The sequence below is a fragment of the Drosophila guanche genome, unplaced genomic scaffold (genome assembly GCF_900245975.1).
Source record: "Drosophila guanche unplaced genomic scaffold, DGUA_6, whole genome shotgun sequence".
Classification (NCBI taxonomy): Eukaryota; Metazoa; Arthropoda; class Insecta; order Diptera; family Drosophilidae; genus Drosophila; species Drosophila guanche.
The window spans coordinates 4,425,864-4,447,647 of record NW_022995744.1 but is presented as its reverse complement, the minus strand read 5'-3'; the positions used below and the strand labels follow the sequence as shown (position 1 = coordinate 4,447,647).

General features: G+C 42.5%; 1 protein-coding gene across 33 annotated transcripts in view; it reads left to right on the top strand.

Annotated features, from left to right (window-relative positions):
* LOC117579365 (poly(rC)-binding protein 3) overlaps nt 1-21,784 on the top strand; it is an 81,921-nt gene that overhangs the window by 29,924 nt on the left and 30,213 nt on the right. For 16 of the 33 annotated variants that reach the window (XM_034265222.1, XM_034265217.1, XM_034265226.1 and 13 more), the window contains exons 1-2: nt 916-1,273; nt 9,509-9,553. The exons of 1 other annotated variant lie outside the window; for it this stretch is intronic. The gene's annotated coding sequence lies outside the window, so the exon portion shown is untranslated. Of the gene's footprint in view, nt 1-914; nt 1,274-9,508; nt 9,554-21,784 lie in introns of those variants that run through there. 16 more of the 33 variants (XM_034265224.1, XM_034265221.1, XM_034265219.1 and 13 more) reach the window with 8 other exon arrangements.

The following is a 21,784-nucleotide window of genomic DNA, read 5'->3' as shown; positions in this document are numbered from 1 at the left end:
CAAGCGAGTGAGCGCTTTTGTACTGTTAAATGCCTAACATGAGGCGACTTTCTTTACTCTCTCTCTCTCTCTGCCTCTCTCATTTAGGTTCCCAGCAACACAGCTGCACTTAGTCCATCCTAATATGTACATTTATATATGCAATTACATATTTACATTTACATTTACATTTCCTTCCCATATTTTCCCCTCGTTGTACCGTTGGCAACATAAACTTGTATGGTCCAGCAACATGAAGCGAGAAGTGAGCAGCACTGTTCCCCAACATGATTAAGGACTGAGCAACATTCTGCTACCTTTGCGGAAAAGGCAATTATTCATATTTCAAAGCAGCTGGGATAACGGACTATTATCATTAAATAATGGAAATAGGGAAAACAAATGTCGGCTGTTTGACAAGCCACAAGTGATCAAAGGACGTAACATTCCATTCCAACTTACGTTTTATGCTTGTTTTTTGTTTGAATCCTTTTTCGTTTGAATCTTATTTTGTAAGCTATTCATAAAATTCTATTAGGGGCTTTGTTTCTTGGTAATATTATAAATATTTTTGTGCTCATACATGTAACGCAAAAATGAGCTGCAGAGTATATTTCTGAGAGTCGAAAACTCAGCAAAATCGTGAACCCAATTGTGCTCAAACGGTACAAGCGGTTAAATTGTCACCCAAAATAAGAGAGCAAGAGAGACAAATGTAGTCTAAAATACCGACTCGTTTTTGCGTTGCAGGTATGAGCACTTGCATTTTGAGACAATTTGACTCGGTTTAACAGGCCTTGGCAAGGTAAGGACACCAGGCAAAATACTACCAGCTTTTTTTAAAGCCCTCACATTTGCCTCACCTGGCGAAAGCTCGCGATTGTGCTTTTGAAACCCATCATCAAGGAATCATTTGAATTTTGAATACACTCACAAATTGAAAAAACTTTTTGAATTGAACGGTTGCTGCGCCTCCGGTTCGTTTCGTGTCCAGCGTGAAGGAAAGCATATTTGTAAAATCTAAAGAGCCAAGTGAAAAGTGAGCAAGTTTCGTAATAGCAATTAAAAGTAATATCCGAGTAAGAAACGGCAAATGCAAATTTAAAGTGTGCGAACGAGCAGGAAAGCAAAAGCAAGCGAGAAAGAGTGTGCAAAGGAGAGGCGGCAAATCACTCACACACACAAACACACCAGTTCACACAAAGAGTTCAAAGAGAGCCACAAACAAAACGAAATTGTTACTAAAAAACGTAGCGTTCTCCAAGCAGCGGCAAAAAACAACACAAAAGAAAACGTGAGCTCAAACTTTGATTACTTTTCCTTTAATCACTTTGCCGCGTGCGTTTTTCTTCAAACGGTTACTGTGTGTGTGCCTTTTGTGTTTGATTAACAACAAATTAAGCAGCGTTCTCTTAGTCTCAGCTCGCCCTTCCTCCCTCGCTCTGTCTCTTTCTTCGTCTCTTCTCTTATTCCTTGCATTCTTACCCAAACCGGCAAAAGCCGTCGCGTGTTGCTGTCGTCTGTCTGCCTGCCTGTGTGTGTGTGTGTGTGTTTCTTAATGTAAGTGTATGTGTGTGTATACAGTTTTTTTTACATTTTGTGCAAAAAGAAATAAAGGAAGCAGCAGCAGCAGCGCACAGCATCCACAAGATCCAACACCATCCACAAGGGCGGCCGCCTCCAAACCCCACGCCGCTCCAAATTGATTTTTGTATGCTGGCGGCAGCTCTGTCGTTATTTTTTTCTTTTATTTTCTTATTTGCCTTCTCACGTTTTTTTCCTGTTGTTATTGTTAATTCCTTTTGTGCCTTGCATTTGGTTCTGTGCGAGAGAGCGAGAGTACAATGAAAGGGCACAGTGAAAAGATGCGATGGTCGGATACCGTGTGAATCATTAGCCGTGTTAAAACCTAAATTACTGATAACCATTTTTCGTTAACTGCCTGTTGTACTACTCTTATCAGCCATACGATTTGGTATTTTTCTGAATGGGAACATAAACCTAGATAGTAATCTTAAGTAGTGCTAAAATACTCATTGTATACCCTATCAAACCGCGTCTCGTTTTACGCGCGTCTTTGCTGCCGCTACTCTCTCTCTTTCTCTCTCTCTTGCTCTATAGAATTGAGCGCAAGTCGCTCTTTATGCTCAATTGTTCAATTGCGCTGCGGCCAGACAAACTGGCTCTGAATGCATGAGTGTGTGTGTTTGTGTGTGGCGTCGTTTAGTGTTGAAAAGCGACGCCCAGTTGGATTAAAATTTCTAATTGGCGTGGCGCGCGATTTTCCTTTTCCTCTTACCATGCTCTTGATCCCCTCTTTTGTTGTTTTGCATTCCCGAATCAATTTTTGGCAAGCACATTTTTTCATTTGGGTGTTAAGAAAGGGCGTTGACAAGGGTGTGGAAAGGGCTCTTAGCTGCTCCTTTTAAAAGCGTTCATACATATACCAACGGTTCTTATCGAAGCCTGGCAAGGCAGATTCAGCTTTCATCCCAGTAAGAAATTCAATTGTGATTACTTTTCAAGGCTCAAAAACCGACGTCTCTGTCGCTGCTTCGTTGCACTTGAGCAGCAGCGGCGCTGGAAGACGACAGTCCCACGTCCGTGATTGCCGCTCTCTCGTTCGCTTTGTTATTGTTACGGCATATCATTCATGGTTGGTCAGAGAGCGTGTGGGAGGAGGATGGAAGTGCAGTTAGTTTCATTCACGTATTTATTATTCATCAGGTACTGGAAAGCCAATTAGAATCCATTACACAACTGTGAATTCCATCCGAATAGTATTCCCCTTTTTGAGCTGCTATTTCTAAGAAAATCATCTAACTTTTGCGGTTATTTTCTGTAAAAGATATGCGACTGATTTATCGCTCAATCTCTCAGAGAGTTCTTCTCTTCCTCCTCCCTTAGAATGATCTTTATTATATGAATGAAATCTCTCTAGTGGTCTCGCTCAATCTCGGCTTGCTCTTCTCTGTCAGTACCCTTTTCTCATTTTATGTTTGGGCTTTGCCTGTGCCTTTGCTTTATGTTGCATTTCCTTTTCATGTACATTTTTCGCACTCTGCCTATTTTGTTCATGTGCTTTGTCGCCAGCGACGTCGCCGTTGCCGTTGCCGTCTCTTCAGCCAGTCAACGTCATCAACGTTTTTCCCTGCCTCCTGCTTTGTTGTTGTTGTTGCTGTTGCTGCTTTCTGTGTGCATTTTCTTTGCTATTTCTCATTTACTTTGCTCTGTCGCTTCGCTCATTCCTCTGCCTATGCCCCTCCGCTTCGTTTCGTTCGTTCCGTTCGTTCTGCTGCGTTGGATTTCAACCTGTCATGAGAGAGAGAGAGAGGTGGGTGGGTGCGAAAGGGGGTGTCTATACGTGTGTTGTGTTTGTATGTGAAGATTGAGGTCTGTACTTTGTTGCACTTTCTTGCCTCTGTCTGCCTCTGACTCTGCCTCTGCTTGCATTTTCTAACTGGTTGGACTAGGATTCCAGCGTCGCTAAGTCGTCGTCGCCAGCGTCAGCGTCGTCTGTAGGCCGTTGACTGCATTGAGTGGCGTCGTCGTCTGTCCCGCTCTCCTCTTATCGTTGACCCTGCGCGCCACTTATTGCAATTCTCTTCTTCACCACCATCTTCTGCTTCTGCCACGCCGTCACTGCTGCTGGTGCTGGTGCTGGTGCTGTTGTTGTTGTTGTTGTTGCCGGTGGTGCAGTCCATGCACTGCATTTCTTTTGCTTCGAAGCCCCACCAGAGCCAAAAGCACTCAACCCGTTTTGTTAAGAGAAAGGGGGGAGACAGTACAGTGCACACACGCTTAGCAGTGATTGGAATTATGGAGGCCTGAGAGAGATAGGATAAAGCAGAGAGGACTACCAGTAACAACAGTTCCTTACTTGAGATACTATTTCTGAGGAAATAGTAAATCACACAGAAAGTAGCAGGCATCCAACCAAAAGGGTGTTCAAGTCTTTGTTTCGCTTGGATACACTTCTGTTCAGGTCTCTACTGTAGTTGCAGAAGTGGTCATAGGCTTTTCCGTAGAGCTCTTGGCTATGGTTCTGCTGGCTTTTGGCTTCTGGTGGTACTGGTACTGGTACTGGTACTGCTGCTGACTGCCTTGCCACTTAACCGCTTTTCCGTCTTTTGTCATTTCACACTCTCCTTGCGGGCAGCATTGGGTATATGTTGGAGCATAGGGGCATTGGGGTGGAGGCGACCACCTGACTTGCCAACCAATTGGCGTCTGCCACCAAATGTCATTTAACCCACACCTCACCACCCAACAAACAGGGCTCGGGTGGGTCTGGCTGGCTACTGGGTTCTGGCTGAAATATTGTATGCAAGGGAAATGTAATCATTATTGATTTTGTTTGGGGCCTCTGGCTGGAACTCGGGCGAGTGAGAAATGGATCTCCGAGCCGAGTCTCTGGTCTGTGGGCCTATTCTGGCGGGGTCTGTGTGCAGGGCAAACCCTCTCGCACACATTAGTATGTTAGATTATCCAAGGCTTTTCCTTCTGCTGAGGCTGCTTAAATATGCAAAAGCGCTGGCGAATCCTTGTGGGAGAAACCAGCAGGCTGGCAGGAGTCAGCAGGCAGAACCTCTTAGGGGGTCGGGCGATTGTTGCAAGGAGGCACACACACACATTAGAAATTTAACAGGTTAATGTCCAAAGTCGTAAACGAGACCATTTATTTATGGCCACATTCTGTGTCGTCTCCCTGTGCCTGCCTGGCTGGTTCTCCTAATTTTCATAAAATATATGTAGACCCCTTGCCTCCCCGTCACACACTCCCACTCCTTGCGCTCCCGCTGAGTGGTGTGTGTGCGTGTCTTGAACATAAAAATCTCTGAGACCTTGAAGGGCTTTGATAATGACTGCGCGTTCCTTTCTCTCTCGCTCTCTCTCTCTCTCTCTCTCCGCCACCTTTGCCACCCCCTTTTGGCTGTGGCAGCATAAGCTTTATGTTGTCGAGCTACGTTTTTTGGGGGTTGGAGATACTCTTTCGTGTATTCTTTTGCGACTCCTCGTTGCTTTTTTCCCCAGTTTCGGGCCAGCTGTCGGATTTGTCAAAGGAGTGAAGGACTCCTCGGTCGACTCTTGGGGCAGCTCTTGTGTGTGGCAGGAAGTTACTTTTGACTGGGAAGCGACGGCAGGGAACGTGAAGAGGAATGGTGTGTGGTTGAGAGTAAAACGTATCTAGATTGACGGTGAATACATGTGTCTGTGAGGCATGAAAATTGAAATGGAAAAAAGAGAGCTACAAATACATGTATCTTCCGTGGGCAAAAGGGTATTTAATACACGGAAGGAGTATCTGTAAGATACGTTTTAAAAAGGGCTGATGTATATTTAAATGGGAATGTATCTTGTATCTTTTGTATGTTAAATTAATGAGCTGATGGTGAACTTTGCTCCATCACTGCTCAAAGGTGTCCCAGAACTCACATGAATGCTGAATGGATAGCTGAAAACCGTATCGAAATGCAGATACTTTTGCACCGTAAAATCTGTATCTGTCATCTGTCACTTGAACCAAGGAAGTATTTATCAATTCAAAAACTGATTCAAGTATCTAGTCAATCCGCAATCCACAAAATATGCGCAATCTGAGCGCTTGGATCGTTGGATCGTTCAACCAGTTTGATTTGCATCTCAAATTGTATCTGCAATGTGTGGATAACCAGTTCTGTTATGCGACCGAAAAAAACATGTGAAATTTCATCAATTCCGACAGATAGCCCCTGATATCCAGATATATATTTATGTATGTATGTATGCGCATACATAAATTCTCAAAGGAAAAGTACGATGCCTCCGACTTGGTTGAATGCATCCGTGGAATGTATGTGCGGACATCATTTGTGCTAATCAAAAACGCATCTGCAGAATGCATCTATCCATCCAGCATCTATCCAGCTGCAGAGATACTTGCAGACAATCCATCCAGTGGCATGACCATTTCTAGGAATTTTGTAGGCTGTTGTTGCTTTTTTGCTAATTACCACACAGCAACAACAAAACCTCGATGGATGTGCAACCCAACAGCGTCGAGGCAACCGCAAAAAGGCATCGAAGCCAACAGCCATCATTGATTTTTCCATAGAGAGAAAAGAGGCAAAGCGGCTATGACCATTTCGGTGGATCGTTGTGGGAGCCTTATTTGGCCCGAAAACACACAGACTCCGTCGCAGCAAAATGCCCAAGAGTTTTTCCTGCGCAAGAGATATTTCCAATTTGTCGCTAGTTGCATTGCTCAGATACAGATACACAAAAATACGGAGATACTTGGCTACTTATTTTCGCTGCATTCAGGCAAGAGAGATATACGCGGCCGCCGTCTCATTCGAAATGTCAACGTATCAATCGCGTTCGCACTTTTGCTTCTGCTGTTGCTGCTCCAAAAATACACGATATATCTCACAGATACATCGATATGGAAGCAGAACTTTTGGCACGTCAGCAAATTAAACAAATTCTAAACGGGTCGAAATCAACGCCCGACCTGTTTATGCAAATCGCACACCGACTGCCCTGCCGAACGATCGTCGAGTGGAGGGAATACCTCTTGTTCGCCCGAGATTCCCCCCGATCAAAATAGTATACAAAAGCGGCTACAAAATATACTCACTCGTAGCAACAATTTTATTAAGTTAAACTGCCCCTGCAATGAATGTGTGGGCTGGCAGCTCGCTGTTTGCTTGCCGCCGCTGTTCTCGATGGAGCAAATGAGCAGCGTTGGGGTGGAACGAGCTGCCCGAGGGGCAGGGCAGATGAGAACATTTCAATTGCTGGGCGTTGGGGTATTATTATAAAGGCAATCTGATGATTAATCGTTCATTATAGCGTAATGGAAATAGATCACTGGTGGTTGTTTAGGATTAACTTGGGCTGGCATTAAGTTGTTTTTTTTTTCGAATGAAATAATATAACTGACTATTTTTATTGATGCAATCATGATGCTGCATATTTTACTGAAACTTTTCTATTGAAATTTTAGAGTTAATGACAGGCATTTTTCAGATTATTTATTTGATTTATTCCAATGAAAGAATAATTGTTCTCAGCAATCTATTCAATTGAAAACATTTTGGAAAAGGATTTTTACCGAAATTTAAGCGGCAGCTTAAGTTGAAAAGATAAACACAAATTTCGAGCAGAATCTTGACACGGAATTTATTCATGGAATTTTGATTGATTAAATATTAAAAGAAATTGTTTGCTGTTCAAAGGAAGGCAGGAATATTTTTCGAGTATATTTACCGTCAAGTATTTTCTTAATCTCTTTACATTCCCTCTTCCATTTATCCTTCTATTTCTACTTCCATGTGCACTCCTTTTATCCCTCCATCCCTCGCATCACACTCTTCTTTTCGCGTCACTTTTTTGATGGCATTCTTAACCTTTTCGCGCGAACTCGTTGTTGCTGTTGCAATTATTTACCGATGATGTTTCCATTGTTTTAATGTAAACACTTTTTGCCAGCCCTTCCCTACCGTTCAGTCCATTCCATTAATTATCTAAACACGGGTCTGACGCATCACTCAAAGAGAGAGAGAGAGAGAGAGAGGGTTTTACTCTCTCCAGCTTTATTTTTTATTTGATAAACAATTATGATGTGGATGTGCCGCGCTGCTCTCCGCTCTCTAAAAACGCCTTCTGTTTGCCGTTTATTTCGTTTTAAATGTTTTTCTTTTTCGCTTTTGATGAAGTAAACTAAAATTTGTGTTTGTTGCTTTTGCTTTTCCTTTTGTTTATTTGTCGGCATTTTCATTCATAGACAAAGTTGGTCGGACGGTTGGACGGAACAGTTTTAGATGATAAATCATTTTATGCGAGGGGCAGCACGCGCTTTTTATAAACAGTCACAGATACAGATGTCTATCTGCTGCTGCTGCTGCGTGTTGTAGCTGTATCTGTTTGTGCGTATCTGTGTGTGCTGTGGCATTAACATTAGCTTTGGGGATTGGGGGATTCTCCCTCTCGCTTTATCTCTAGCTCGCTCATGCGTCGGTCCGTCTCCAAAAGTTCATTAACTTTCCGAGATTTTTGCGCGGGGGCAACAATTTGTCAAAAATTCTGTCAGACATGCGATTTTTTAATTATTATTTTATATACAACATAATGTACAATCATATTTTATTGCTTCTCTCTGTGACCCACATGGTGGTGGGGCTTTGAGCATGATTTTGATGTCTTCTATATAATTATACACCCTCTCTAATGATTTGATTTTAAGTTTTCAAAAGGCATAGAAGAAAGCGGGTATTGCGACTATTATCGAGGGGGGTTTTAAGGGGGAATATTTTCACAAAGACAAAAATATAAATTGTTCATGAATGGTTCTTTACTATGATATACCAAACAGATATCAATGTTGCAGGAGAAAAACAATTGAATTTAAGAAACTATCAACAAATATTTCAGATACAATTTCGATTAACGATTAATCTGACAATGCAAAGTTATCTGGTCACACCTTTGGGGCTCCATTTAGTTCGATTTTTGTTTAAGATAAACCCATGAAACTTTACAGTTTGTGCTTTAAAATCTTTCTAAAGATTTCCTGTGGCATTTGATTGTCTGGAAGAAGTGTACTTCTCTCTGCGGTCTACCCATTTGTTGGCTGTTTTCATTTGTGTTTTCTATTTATGTTTGACATGCGAGACGAGCACTGAAGAGCAGAGCAGAGCAGGGCAGAGCAGAGCTACTCAATAAAAGTTTACTCAAGCAATTAAGGCAGAGACGAAGTTGTGTCCGGTTTATATATTTTTTCGTATTTTTGGAGTTGTCTGCTGCTGCTGCCCCACTTGACCATTTGGAGATGGAGTGAATGAATGAGTGACTGATTGAATGACTAAATGACTACCTGCTGTGCTGGTTTACTTTACTGTTCATCATCATCTGTCTTTTGTTTTTTTAAGAGGGGTCCGGCTACCAGTTCCGTTTTATTTTGTTTTGGAGGCCCCAAGTGACGTCAAAGAACGGGCGCGGCGGCTTGCTAAACCAGATACAGATACCAGATACCAGATACCAGATACAGTTGTAGCTCTCTATCAGAGACGGCAAACAGCTGACTTGTGCAGCAAAATGATTGAGGAAGTGCATATACCCAGGTGATACGTACCCGTTCAAGGGTATCCTTCTCCCATCCCGACCGGTTCCATAAATCTGCATAGGAATCTGAGAGTGAGAGGAATGTCTGAGCAGCTTCCTGGTGTTGGCCTCCCCCCATCGAACCTCCTGCCTTCTAGATTCCATTATGGAGTAATTTTCCATTTCCATTTCCTGTCGAAAAGAAACAAAACATTGAATATGGTTTTCCCAACAGCTGTTTGAAAAGAAATACCCAATAAATTCATGTTTTGGCGGTCCACAGAGTTTGTTTATCTTTGAGATACGAGCACCGAGCAAGAAGACTTTATTTCCCATTTACATGAACAAATTATTGACTGCATTTAGCATTTAGTATCTATTTATTTATTTAAATTCTGTATAAATCTTTTATTTATTCTCATTTCTCTCTCTCTCTATCTTGCAGGTACGTGTCTGGGCATTGATTTTCCCCTCTCTAAAGAATTTTCGTGTAAGTTTTTCTCTTTGTGGGTCATAAAAGTGCTGTGCTGACCGTGGAATAGATTTCGGGGGGGCGTACAAATGAACTGTTTTTTTCCTGTTTTCCACGGCAGCAGATGTTTTTCGTAATTACGGAATCAATCTTCCAATCGTTGGCGGGCAATCCATAACGGATGGCATAGAACGATCTCGTAAGAACAATGGAACCACCAACGAACACCCAAGATCAACGATTACTCAGGCTGGGATTGTGATTCTTTTTTTTTGCTGGGGGGGGAAACACGCAATTTGTTAACGCGATTGGAATGTGCGAGAATAGGAAAATAAACGTTTCACATAAGTTTTGTGTTTATATTTGCTATATAGAGAAACTATAACTAAATTGTTAACATTTGTTAACAATAAATTACATCTTCTGAGCGACATTCATCGCTGCCAGAGATCTCTTCCGCTGCCTTCCTCTGGTTCAGTGAACTTTACGCCCAAAACTCAATTAGTTTTTCATTATTTTTGGCTAGAAACTAGAAGTGGAATCGATATTACAGCAATCAACTTAACATTGATAACAGTGATTCCAGACGGCAGTTTAGTTGGTTAACCATTTCCGTTGCGGCCAGACTTTACAGCCAGCGAGAGGAAGCTGCCAATTTTCCTGTCCTCTTTGTGGTCTTGAATCTATTTGGCATCTAAGAGATGGCATCCAGCTTTGATGATGGCTCACAAGTAAATATCTAAGAAAAAGAAAAAAGAAATTCATTTTTCTCTGCCGAAGGAAAAAACTAGTTTTTCCTGTGTGTACGTGTGTGTGTGTTTTCTCTCTCTTTTTGGTTTCGCAAAAAGTTTTCTCTGCAACAGTGGCAGCAGCAGCTCGTGGTTATCCGACAGCGGCAGAGTCTCCTCTCCTGTGTCCTGCCTCTTAGGGCACTCCCCTCCTCCCCCATCTCATCCCAAAAAGTTTTCCATCATAATCTACTTAACTTTTGCTGCAATCAATTGCAGACTTTTTTTGTGGCTGCGTTGTGCCGCCTCATTGCATCTTACACACAGAGAGAAAGAGAGAGAGAGAGAGAGCGAGACAGAGCCTCTTCTGCCCTGTCCCCAATCATATTCCTCGCTTGTGTGGAGGCTTTCTTTGTGTAGATACGAAACGTACTGAGAGATACTTGCTGGTTGCCTTTGCCTTTGCTGCTTCTTTTTGCATTGCACGGACCGTTAATAGAAAAGTTGTCAATGTTTTTCCTACTCAACAAGGGGCCGGGAACAGAGTGGGGAAGAGGAAGTGTCAGCCATTCTTATCTTATCAGTCGCCTACCCCACCCCAAAGGGGGGGATGTCTTTTTGCATAGACAGTGAGGAGTGAGTAGGCAGAAGGGAGGGGTGGGAGGGAGGATGCAACTGCTCTGCGTTGCGTTTCGTTTTGTCCGGTTGCTGATACTCAGATACAGCTACATCTACAGCCGCTGCTGTACAAGTTTCCTCAACAAGCAAAAAGCTGTATAAAGAAGAAGAGCACACAAAAGCGGCACAGAGCGAGAGAGAGAGAGAGAGAGGGAGAGAGAGATACAGCCCACAGGCAGCACATGCATTCTGTACAGATACAATATCTTATAGATGCATTGAAGCGTAATTGTTGTTACCTATCCACAAGTCTTGTTCCCGTTCCCCCTCTCTCTCTCTCTCTCTCTCTTTCTTGGCTCTGTGTATCTTTTGTTGTTTTCCCACTCTTTATCTATCCTCTCTCTCTCGCTCTGTTTCTGTAGAGTCTTGTTAATAATATTGAGGGAAAAACAAGTAAAACTGTTGGCTTTATCGAGTGCATCGAAGGTTATGTATAGGCACACAGATATAGGATCAGACAAAGGGCAATGTTCTTTAGATTGTTAAAGGCATTCTTCTGCCTTGGATCATTATAAATATAGTTGTAAAACATTCCAATAATTAGGGGCATCTAAAATGTAGCCACAAAGCGACGCTTGATGTTTCTGTAAGATGTACAAAATGTTCTTCCTCTCATTTACTCTGCTAAGACATGTTCTTGGGTGCCTCCAGTTCTCTCTTTTGGCTGTGGAGAGATTTTGTGGCTCTTGGGTCAAGCCTCATATTGAACCTACAGCCTCTTTCCTCCCTACTTCCCACTGTTTGTATCAACGTTCCGCCTGTGTCGTTTTTCAAAATTGGCACATGTGTCTGTCTGTCCGTCTGTCCGTCTATCTTTCTGCCCCCCTCTGGGCCGTGAGTCCCATACAGTTTCTCTCTCTCTCTTTCGTTCAGTATTTTCGATTTAGTTGCGAGCTTAAGGCTTTGTGCTCTGCTGACTTCTGGCTAATTGTTTGCTGCTGCTGCTATTGCCTGTTTGTACGACGAGTATCTATGTATCTGTCCGAGTTAGTGGTATCTGTATCTGCGAGCATCGAGTATCTATTTGCAATTGCATTGTTGTCTCGTTTGTGCACATAATTGTAATTGATAGTTTGACTTTTACACAGAGAAGGAGGAGCAAGTACGATGTAAAGAGGAAGAGGGAAAGTGAAATGTGAATTATTTAAGGGATTTCCTTACTGTTGTTGTTGTTGTGGTTGCTGTTGCTGTATCCGTGACAAGGTAATTGGATAGCAAATCCGAAAATGGAGCAACTCGAGAGCCGTGCTAAGAAAAAGACCTTCATCTCGACAGAAGAAGAGAGAGCGAAAGAGCTTTGAACTATGATATTTTCCTTCATTGCCGCATTGAATTTTTCACAGAAAACCAGTTGGGGTTTTCCCCCCGTTATCGCTTCCCCTCTCTTGAAATACCTATTACTCATACGTCAATCGGAACATGAGCACCTATCCCAACAGACTTGTTCTTGCCCAAAAATTATAAATTTATGTGATTTTCACATGGTGTATAGGTCCTAGGTGCAGAGCAAAAGTTGATTATTCTGTGCATTGTATAGAGCAGCGGTGGGCGGGCTAATAACTTATGCTCTTAACTTAACGAATGTTTATAAAATATATCAATGTCATAAGTACTCCCAAGAACAGATCTGGTACCATAATCGAAAATTCAATGTTTCTCTTGTTTATTATTCACTCCTCTCATTCTATTGCGAACTCAATCAAATGCTAAGCTTCCTCTCTGCCCCACCAGCAACATCTCTATCTTCATCTTCCTTCCTCTTTCTTCCCACATGTGCAGCGAGTCACTGTCCGTGTGTGTGTGTACGTTCCGTTGGTTCTTCTTCGTTTGCTTCTTCTCTTCTTGTTGTTTCTTGGGGCTCTTTTTTTGCGTACATCAAGCGTTCATTGCCCGCGTTTTGCTGTGTCTGCTCTTTCCCTCCAAGTGATTGCTTTTTTTTTTGTTGTTGCTGCTATGTTTGTTTTTTCTGCTGCATTTTGAATTAATTTTTGTTCATTTTATTTATTTTTAACATACACAATTTGTTAATCTGTCTTTTTTTCTTCTCCGTTCGCTCCCTGGCTGTTGTTTGGAATAATTTTGCATTTGTATTCGAAATGAGTGAGAGCAAGAAAGAAAGAGAGGTTAACGATTGACCTGTGAACTCTTTGTGGAGCGATGCGCTCACCTCAAGGTCACTGGGATTTGACCTTCCTGTATTGCATAATGAAAGCGTTTTTGGTCATGCTTCAGAAATTTGTTTGTCGGTTTTGAACCATGCATTTTGTAGTATAAATAAGTCGATATCGATATGTTTCAATTTGGTGCTGATTTCTAATCGATGAACAGATAAATATCTGAATATCTGTGGATCGAATTCACTTTTTCCAAAGCTCATCACTCGCTCGCTCTTTGGCTTTGGCAGAATAAATCACTTTCCCCAATGGAATTTTGTTTTGGTTAAACAGTGTAATTATCGTGCACTATTACCATATATTTTTAGCCCCCCACCATTCACCCCTTCCACAGAACGCTCATTAATCTCTTTGTAGCGATTGCTTATCAATTTACGGTCCTAGTCGTATTCTGCCGGTTCTTTGACTCATTTAATCAGTTTATAAATGCTATATAGCCGCATACATATTGCTATTGTATCTCTGTTTGTAAATGTGTGCATTTGTGTGTATTTATAGAGCCCCGGTAACCATGTGAGAAGAGGGAGGACTGACTGACTTTTCACTCTTTCTGGTGCGCTTCTTCTGCTGCTTTGTCTTCTGTCTTTTCTGTTGCATTTAATTTGCAGCTTTAATTTAACTTTAGCGAAAAGTAACCACAAAAGAGAGACAAAGTAGGAGAGAGCGTGTGTGTATGTGAGAGAGAGAGAGAGAGATAAAAAGCTGTTTTTTTGCATTCTATTTTTATTGCGTTTTGATTTGCTTTAGCCTTTGCTTTTGCTGCTGCTTTACTTTGGCCTGCAAACTATTTCGGTTTACTATTTACTTTATGTTGTTGTCTTGCTCGCACGCTGTCCCCGCCGGCTTCTGCTATATAGGAATATTGTGGCATGATGCATTGAGAAGGGGGGCAGGGCGCAGTGTGCTTAGTGCGTTGATTTCCCGACCTATCCGGCGACAATATTTGTTGTGCACTCGACACAAAAGCCCCCAGCCAGGAGGGGAAGAAACGCAGCAAGGTAGTGAAGAGACACAGAGAGGAACAGGGCAGTCCGGTATTCCTGGCATTTGCAGAGGGAGAGAGAGAATGGGAGGGTAACAGGCCCCAGGCAGGGAGAGCAAAAAGAGAGGAACACAACTGTAGACAGAAGCCTAGGCATTTCTGTGGCTACCACTATGTACAGTGGGACTACACCTGGGAAATTCTTAACAAAAATAACTGAACTACAATAAAATGTAAAATTTTAATCAGTTTGCTAGCGTGACACACATGGAATTAAGACATAAATTTCTAACTTTAAAATTTCACTTGTAGGTTCATACATATAACGTTGTCCCACACTTTATATTTTATGGGCTCCACTGTGTCGCATGTCTAGGTCTCTTCTTTGTGCTCTCCTCAAACCCCCGCACTACCCGACGCTTAACCATGTGCACCATTGTTGGGTTGCATGCCACTCGGAAAGCGGCGTAAAAGTTCCTAGACCACTCGAAAAAGAACACAAAATTTATATGCGCCGTCGCGCATGCAGCACCAAGCGCACCAGGCAACGCGACGCTGCTTTAGCTTCAGCTTTAGCTTTAGCCTGCAGCTGCAGCTGCAGCTGCAGTTCGCGTCGCTGCCAGCGTCGAATGTTGACACGTACGAGCAAGTCGCGCCTTGTATGGCTTTCAATGGCAAGCAGATTATTAATATTGCAAGTGTGTGCGAAGAGTAGAGATAGCAGGAACGCCGTAGTGTGAATGAGAGCGGGATAGTAGGAGATAGGAGGAGAAGTACGAGCATCTCGGCCCATAAATATGTTTTGGCTTTAGGACTAGAGTTTAACCAACTTTTGAAAGGGGTAGGTCACGGGTGGATTATACAGTCGAAATATATATACATAGTACGTATGTACGACATTTGTGTTGGATACATTTTGAGCACATTTTGGCTGAGTGGAGTTAAAGGGTACTCTCTAGGCGCATCGTTTAACAACTTTATTTGGATTTTTTTTTCCTGGGAGAGCCGTTGACTACTTGAAATAATTGCAAATGCTGACAAGAGAGAGAGAGAGAGAGCGGAAGAGCGTCTGGCAAGCCGTAGGGCAACATCATTATCATTATCAAAACTTCATTATCAACTTGGCACCGAACGCACATTCATTGCACATGGGGCCTACGATGCAGCGCTGCTCCTCTGCTCTTCGCTTTGTCTGTTGACTTCCATTCGCTGCTGTTTATATGACTGCATGCTGTATATGTGTGTTATGCGTGTGAATGTATGTATATATTTGCGTCTGGCTGCGCTTCAGAATTGTATAGCAATTGAATATTTGCAAGAGATTTCCGTTCATTAAACCCGACAGCGAAAAGCAGCCAACCGACAGCGGCAGCAGCAGCAGCAGCTGAAGAGAGGAGATTGAGAGAGAGAGAGAGAGAGAGAGAGAGAGAGCAGAAGAACCGTAGACAGCTATGGCCTCAGCTGCTGTGCTGAGGGCTCCTCCGCTGATGATTTAAATTTTTATTTCATTCTCCCTTTGGAGCACAGGAGGAAGAAGAAGAAGGAGCAGAGAGGAGAAGAGCTTTGGCTATAATTAAATTCCTCTTTAAAGTTTCGCGCGTCGGTTCTTCATGCATACATTCAGAGGGGGTGGGACGGTTGGAAAAGTTGTTGCTGCTTAAAAGTGCAAGGCAAAGTTTTTGGCTCTCCGAGAGAGCATAGAGTGCGGGTAGCAAAAAGAGAAGCTTTCTCTTAAAATTGGTAATAGGAGATTAGCCCGGGGCAGAAGATAGAGCTGTGCAGCCCGCATGGCCCTTTCACTGTTTGATTGAAAGTTCATTATATCATATTTCCCCCCAAAATGTGCCTCCATCAAAGTTTGTGGTGCCCCCACACACTCAACTCCTGCTGAGTACTGAGAAACACGGAACACTGTCTACTCCAAAAGTTTGGCACAACCACAACTTAAAGTTCATCTTGAAATGTTTGGCATTTTCTGTGGCAGCCTTCTCCCTGATTCCACTCCCCACTCGCCGTTTCTCTTGTCTCTTTATAATTGCTGTATGTTCTCTGGTTTCTCATGCTCTTTCTCCACCTACAACACTTGAAGGGGTTTCGCCAAAAACTTACAAACTTCCTAAAAGTAGCTGGAAATGAATGACCGACTGATGGTCTGATTGAATGTGTATCTGACTGGAAGATTAACTGACTGAATAAAATGCTAAAAGAGTCTGACTAAAATATGGTCCAACTCCGCCTCTACATAGCCGACCAGCTGCTGAAGCGGATATATTTTCCAGCTTGGTCGGCCAGGTAGTAGAAATTGCATCTAAACTTGAACCAGGAAAACATGTTTCCAGCTTCAATTCCACCACACGATCTTGCTCCCTCCTCCTCCACTGTGGCAATGAAAAATGGAAAGACTGGAAGAAAAACCCGCAGGTTCCACAACTTTGACTCCAAAAACTCCTCTGATGGCAAACAGGCACGCCAAGTTTTCCTGGTCCTAGCCCCAAACCTACTCCTCCTTCCCTCCACCACCCACCCCTCTTCCTCTTTATGCATAGAACATGTTTGGCCATTTTTCTGCTGGCTCTCTTTCTCTACGTCTCTCTCACTCTCTGTCTCTGTCTGCTCCTCCATCTCTTGTTTCCATTTTTCTATGCATTTTATGTTGCTTTGGCTTCGTTTTTCGATGCACAACAGCCGGTAGTTGGCCAGGGGGGGTGGGCGGAGCTATGGCAGGTATGTTGGCCCCCGGTCTGGTCGGGTCGGTCGGGTCGAGACGGTGTACGGAGGGGGCACAGTGGTCTGGTTTGGTTTGCTTTGCTTTCTTCTCTCTGCTGGATTTTTTTTTGGCATGGCTTTTCATGTTGTCGTTGCTTGCACTAAATATGCACTAAATGCTATTTATTTCGTGTGTGTGTGTCCATGTGTGTGTGCGTGCATCTATGCATGTGTCTGTGTGTCTGTGCTTGCATTATAGTGAAGCACCATAAGAGTCCTGGGAGGCTTCCTGTCTAGAAAACGAGAAACGAATTGAATATACTCCTGAATTCGATTCAGGGTTAAACATTTTTTAGCGATTTATCGCAGTTTTACTCTTCCAGAAGGTCAAAATCTTGTCTTGATATCAAAGATTTTCAAGATAATTTAACACAAAACCTAAGAACATGGTAGCTAAAAGAACACTTGCGAAATGTTATAGTAATATAATAACGAGACTAAAAGTTGTAGAATCAGCAACATTTCTTAAAGGGTATCGGGAGATCGGAGAGCGATTAAGGGAACTCCATTTACCTGCATTTATCTGCAACTCTCCCTCTCGTGTCCGTTCTCTCTCTCCCTCTCTTGCTTCCTCTCCATATATTTTTTTGGCAATTTTTCAGGCATCTCTCCAGAGAGAGAGAGAGAGAGAGTAGTCTTCACCACTCGTATATATATGAAGGTTGGACCAGCATTTTTGCTCTGTCAATTATTTCAAAAAGTGATTTTTCGTTATACAAAAATATTGCATAACTGCTGCTGCTGTGGATAGGAGTTTTTTGGTTTGGATGTCGGTTGGGCATCCCATCCCCTTGACGGCCACTTTTTGTGGTATTTGTTTAAATTTGTATTTCCTCTTCCCCATTGCCCTGTTTTCGGGAAAATTGAATAAATTGCATGGAAACGCTCTACTCTCCAGTGGAGTATTTTCTGAGTGGGGTTTTTCGTTCGGTTTGCGAGTCTTAAATTCATTTTGGAATTTTTGTCATTTCTTTAGGGTGGCTTAGGCCCAAAATTAAGTTCACGTTTTACGGAATAACTATGAAAAGAGACCGTCGGCACTTTGTCCAATGTTATTTGCTGAACCGAGAAAAACCAGAAACAGAACCATCAATCACACAACCAAAACACAGAGTGTGTCTTTTGTCCAGTCCGTAAGATGTATTTGGAGGTCTGGAGACCTCTCTTCAAAAGCGAGAGAGTAAACTTTGAACAAAAGCATTTTTTTCAAAGCATTTCCTTAAGCGTTTCGCTCAAGTTTCATTAAGCAAAGTAAACTTTTAGCACAGGGAAAATATATGCGAAAAAGGTAGCGAAACAGTAACAAAAGGCTTGGGGAAAAGGGCAAACCTCTGGGTAGTAACAGAAGCAGCAGCAGCAGCAGCAGCAGGATTTTCATTACCCGAGAGCTAGGTGGTGCCTGGGAGAGTGCCTAGAAGTGCGCTTTATTAAAATCAAATTTCTTATTTATGCGCTGCGTTTTAATTAAATTTAAAAATATTTATTTATCCCCCCCCGAACCGGAATTGTTGGTAGATTTTTGTTTCCTTTTTGTGTTGCCACTTTAATTGAAATTCCTAATTCCTCTTTTCGTTGCGTTCTGCGTTCTCTGCCTTTTTTAAGCCATAATTATATTTCTGGGCAGCACAAATCCAATAAGCATTATGACTTGCCCCCAAGACATCGTTTGTCGTTTTGCCCCCAAGCCGCACACACACACACCCACACACAAACACACATATCCTCCGCCGCCTGCTCCATCCTCTTATCCCCCATTTCATGGGAGAGTTTAATGTACTGCCGTAATACATACATATATATTTTTTGTGTCTAAATATAGCTAGGGCCAAGAAGAGAAACTTTTTTTGGGGTCTCCCTTAAATTTTATGGCCTCGACGACTGTCGCGCTAAATATCCTTTCCTCTTGGCTCTTGGCTCTCGCACTCCCGCTCCATCTTTTCTCTGGGGGGCTCTTTCTCTTCAATAGCCAAACATTTTTGTCGCTTTATTGAATTAAAAATTCAAAATTTGCTTTCGCAAGGCAGTTTCTTTCGCATCCTCTACAGCAGGCAGTCGGCAGCGGCTCTCCTGCCGCCCACCCCATCATTAAATTAATAAATTAAAATGGAAAGCACTTTGTTTCAGACTCCCAGAGAGTGCCAGAGCGCGGCAGGTCTGCGAGCAACAAAAGCGATGAAATTATTAATTTATGTCATTTACTTTGGTTCGAAATATTTTTAAATTAGCTTCGCTTTCGCGTTCGATGAAAATGAACGAACCAGATTTCCAAAGGCTCCATAATTGGAATAGAGTGGTGTCTCTGTCGTCCTCATTATGGCTTAGAGTTTTGAGCTTGAAGTCTGCTCCTGCAGCTCCGCGTACAGTGGGATGGAAAGAAATCTTCTGTAACGAAAGGATAAAATATTCACAGCTGAGAAATAATTAAATAAATGAATAATAAATTGATTCTGTTGTCATATCTGATACAAACAAAGGCATCGGCTCTTAGATATCGTTAAAGTCGATCAAGTGGATCGAATGTGCACACAACCAATAATGTTTCTATTTGTTACTTTGTTACATTTATTTGTTTGAGAATTACAATGTTTTGCCCACTGTATGAGCACTGCGCTGGCCCACCCATGAGAAAAGTTGCTTCGGGCAAATGTCTGCGTCTTTCCTGCTCCTTAATAGATTTTGTATTTTGATTGATTGCCTCGCTTATTCAATTGTGTTTGCAGTAAAACCAGCCCCCCCACCACCACCACTCTCTCTGTCTCTGCCACCCACTAAACCAGTCATCGCGGCATGCCCCATCGCCTAACCGAGCCCTCGGGCACGGGGTGGGCGGCACACAAGAGTCGCGTCTGCCGGGGCTTATGAAGCGTGTGATTGCTTTACATACAGCCAGCTCTCTGTCGCTCTTTCTGCCGAGAAGTTGGTCTGCTCCGACAGGATTTAACTGCATTATTAGTTAAATCTGTAGCATAAATTTCAATATCGATGTGGAACCCTTGCCACATGCCCCGTGGGTGTTTTGAGACATAGGTAGAGGTGGAGGTGGAGGTGGAGGAGGCAACCTAAATGAATTTTAATGCCCTTTAAAGCGACTTTCATATGCTGACTGTGGGCTCTGGGTGCCTGGGTTCAGGTTCTGCCTTCTGCCGTCTGCCGTCTGCCGTCTGCCTTCTGCCTCTCGTTGTAGCTGATTGTCGGAAACCCTACTAGTGACAGATACTTTCTACCTGTTTGTCTGTGCATCTGCCAGATACTTTTCAAAGTGCACTGTTGCATAAAAGCCGAGAATGAAAAGCTCTCGTTCAACCCACTTCCATGCCCAACCACCCACCGCAGCACCCGTTTTTGCGTCAGTTGCTATGTAAGCTAATACCACCCAAAAAACTACAAATATGACCACACAGAGACAGGGGAGAGGTAGGGAACTTTTGGTGCAGGTGAAGCTGCCACAAATACTTTTGATGTTGCAACACATTCGGCTGCTGCAGAGAGAGAGGGAGATGACAGCAAAACGGAAACAGGAGCACGTTATACTCCGGCAAAAAGTTCTCATCAAATTAGAAGCGTGGATAAACGGGGATCCGAACGGATCGGTCAGTTACCAGAGCAATTAGCTAATTAATGGCTAGAACCCTCAGCCCCACATCCGCCCCCAACCCAGTTGGTGGAGTCCTTGGCGCGCGAATCTGAGAGGCAGAGCAGAGCCTACGGGCAACCTGAAAATTGGTTGCGTCCAACGGATTGACAATCGTTGACGGGTTAATTACGAAGGATATGGGCTGAGTGAATTAACTACTCTAATTTCGGGCAAATCATAATCACACACAGAGGGGGAGATGTAGCTTTATATTGCAGGTCCTCTAGAGAGCGAGAACTACAATTTGCACCCATTAAAGTGTTCCTCTGCGAGAGAGAGAGCGAGAGTCGAATTTTGTAATAACTTCCTCTAGTGGAAACTTACTTTTAGAGGATCGAAGTCAAGAAGAATCAATCGAAATAATGAGTGATGGAATAAAGAAGTGGATAGAAGGACATATAAGATATATATACATAAATATGATTGTTGTCTAGATGGATGCATAAAATACGAATGTACGTGAACATATTAAAATGTGTTCCCCCACAAGGATCTGTTTTTGATGCAAAATGTAGCTGACATTATTACCATTATTTGAACCTTATTTTCTCGCATCCAAATACTACATCAGAGTTTTCCCTGAAATCCGTCCAAATAACGTTTTCATTAAGACCAGGTAACTGCCCAAATGTTACACTTAACGGCTCACCAATTCCACAAAGTACCTGTGTGAAGTATCTCGGCTTGCATCTCGACCGCAGATTAACATGGAAAAACCACATTAAAGCAAAATGTCAACAACTTACACTTAAAACACTAAAAATGTCCTGGTTGATAGGTCGAAAATCAGAAACAACTTTGGAAAACAAAATTCGCCTCTACAAATCCATACTGAAGCCTGTTAGGAACTACGCTATACAGCTTTGGGGAACTGCTAGCAACTCAAATATTGAGATACTTCAGCGTTACCAATCAAAAACTTTGCGACACATTGTCAATGCTCCGTTTTACGTATCTAATGCAAACATCCACAAAGATCTGAATATTCCAACCATTAAAGAAGAAATAAAGAAAACTAGTAAGAAATACATCGACAGACTCCACAACCACGAAAATAATTTAGCCTTAAGTATATTAGACAATAGCCTAACAGTAAGAAGACTGAAAAGATACCACATTCTCGATATCCCTGATAGATAAATCCAACAAACTGAAAAGATGTTATATATAATAGCAGGGCTCATAGGAAAACTGCTATTTCTGTTAATTGAATATTAATTATACAATTTACTTATTGTTTAAAAAAACAGATTGTAAATATAAAGAGAGAGAAAAAAAAAAAAAAAA